Source organism: Octodon degus, unplaced genomic scaffold (assembly GCF_000260255.1).
Source record: "Octodon degus isolate 3935 unplaced genomic scaffold, OctDeg1.0 scaffold00019, whole genome shotgun sequence".
Lineage (NCBI taxonomy): Eukaryota > Metazoa > Chordata > Mammalia > Rodentia > Octodontidae > Octodon > Octodon degus.
In genome coordinates, this window is record NW_004524595.1 from 10,287,713 (window position 1) to 10,290,471 (window position 2,759).

The following is a 2,759-nucleotide window of genomic DNA, read 5'->3' on the forward strand; positions in this document are numbered from 1 at the left end:
TTGATCTCTAATGATAATGTGAAAGTTTTCATGCTTTCATCACTAAGTGGTTTGTTTGTTTTTTTTTTTCCATCCAGGGTTTCCATATAAGTTTGTTGGTTCCCTAGAAGCACTAGATTATGAATCATTGCTATCTCCTTTATTTATAAACCTTCTTTCTTTCCCTAGTTTTCAGATCATAATATAATGAATAATCCATGTGGCTATCTCCGGTGCTTCTCAGACATGTAATTGGAAATAATAAGTGATGCACCTGTTAATGGAGAGATGGACTCACTCCACAGAATTCTCTGCATCCAAAGTTGCCCAGTCCCTTCAACACAGCAACCCTCCTAGGAAGTCACAAAAGAAAGAGCCAAATCCAGAGGTAGCTGTTCATTGCAATTTGAGGTCTTCTGGATGCTGGCTTCCTTAGAGAGTGATGTTACAGTTTATGAAGAAATACCTTATAATTCCAGGGAAGAGATATCTATTTAAAAATGTACATCCCAGAAGGTGGCTAATAATTGTGTGCATCATTAACGGAGAAGCTCTGACTTACAACTAGAGTGTTCCCAGATTTATCTCTTAACAGCACATGTTGTTTGCATGATAATGTCTCACATTGTGGGATTTGTCTACAAAAAAAGACACCTAGGAGTATTGATCTTTCTTTCTTCTTCATTTTGTTTTGCTTTTATGAACTTCATTAGGAACTCCTGCCTTCCTGGTCTCCTTCCTCACTCACTGCAGTGTTTTTCTGTGCACATGCCAGGGCTGGGTGCACACACAGATGATAAGCAACTCTTGTACGTAGGTTAGAAGGCTGAGCTACCTGAAAGGGAGAAGGCAGGGTGATATTGATGGCTTAGCTTTTTGAGAATTCTCCATACTGACTTCCATATTAGTTATACTACCTACATTCCTACCGACCATGGAGCAGTGTAACTATCCTCTCTACAGCTTCGCCATTTGTTGCTTAATTTCTTGAAGATAGCCATTGTTTCTGGAGTAAAGAGGAATCCCATTGTTGTTTTACTTTGTATTTTTCTAATGGTCAGTGATACTGGTCATATATTTATGAGCTATTTGTGCTTCATCTGAGGAGTGTCTATTCATTTCACTTATCCAGTTTTTAATTGATTCTTTAAGTTTACAAGAGCTAGTGTTTCTTTTTCAGTTCTTTGTATAGTCTGATTATTAGTCCTCTGTTTGAAGAGTAGTTGGCTAAAATTTCTTCCCATGCTTCAGGTTGTTCTTTTTTGTTATGCAGAAGCTTTTCACTTTGCTATGATCCTATTTGTTGATTCTTGGAATTATTCCTAGTGTCACTGAGCTTCTGTTCAAGAATCTCTTTGCCTGTGCATGTGGCTTCAAGTGTTTTACATATTTTGTCATCCAGTAGATGGTTTTATTTCAATGTTTAGATATTTGACACACTGTGATTTTAGTTCAGTGCTCCCCTTAAGGCTGGGGCCAGTGTGGCGTGTTGGGGATTGAACCCTAGCTGCTGCACTTTGCCTAAGCAGGCACTTAAGCCTGTTGAACTATCTGGCTGGCCCCTTGATACTATTTTAAATGGTATTGTTTCTTTTATCTTTTTCTCTGTGAGTTTAATTATTGGCATACAGGGATACTACCAATTTTTGTGTGTTGAGTTTAGATTCTGGTACAGATAAGATGGCTGAATGTGTTTTTAGTTGTGTCTGCATCTTCTAATCTGTTCTATTCTCTTCTGATTTTCTGTAGAGATTTTTCATGAATAAGTGTTCAATTTTATTAAAAGCTTTTTTTTGGTTTTATTTAGAGGATCATGAGATTCTTGTCTTTGGCTCAGTTGATTATTTTTTATTATATTTATTGATTTATATATGTTGAACCATCCCTGAATTCCTAGAATGAATCTGACTTAGTCATGGAGTACAATCTTCTTGATGATTTCCTGCTTTCTATTAACTAGTGTTTTATTGAGAATTTTTTCATCTATGTTCATTTTGAAGATTGGCTTATACTTCTCTTTTTTGGTTGGGTCTTTCTCTGGTTTTGGTGTCAGGATAATACTTGGCCTCAGAAATGAGTTAGGGAGAATTATTTCTCTTTCCATTTTATTAAAGAGTTTGAGAAGAATTGGTATTAAATCTTCTCTAAATTTCTTATAGAATTCAGCTGTGAATCCATCAGGACCCAGGCTTTTCTGTGTTGGTAGGTTTTTTTTTTTTTAAATTAGATTTCAATTTTGCTGATACTGGATTTTTCAAGGCTTTTATACTTCTTGATTCAGCTTTGATAATTCATATATATATATAGGAAGCTGTAAATTTCTTCTATTTTCCATCATATGAAAGTAAAGATTTTTGAATTAAGTATTGATGATATTCTGAATTTCTACAGTATCTGTAGTGATTTTACTCTTTTTAGTTCTTTTTGCATGGATTTTGGGTTTTTTATGTATTTAGTACAGGGTCGACAAGGTCTACAAGGTCTCACTACACAGAATGGGCTTACAGTGATCTTTCCTGTTTTACAGCCTCCCAAGTGCTGGGATTACAGGTGCATGCCACCATGCCCTGTCTCAATCACTGTCTCAGTGCGCCCTGAGGATGGGGCATGGCAGGTCAGGGATCCAACCCCAGGCCTCTGAGTCTGCCTAAGCAGGCACTTTAATCCTCTGAGCTATCTGGCTGGCCTTGGATTTGAGTTTTCTTCTTCTTCTTCTTCTTCTTCTTCTTCTTCTTCTTCTTCTTCTTCTTCTTCTTCTTCTTCTTCTTCTTCTTCTTCTT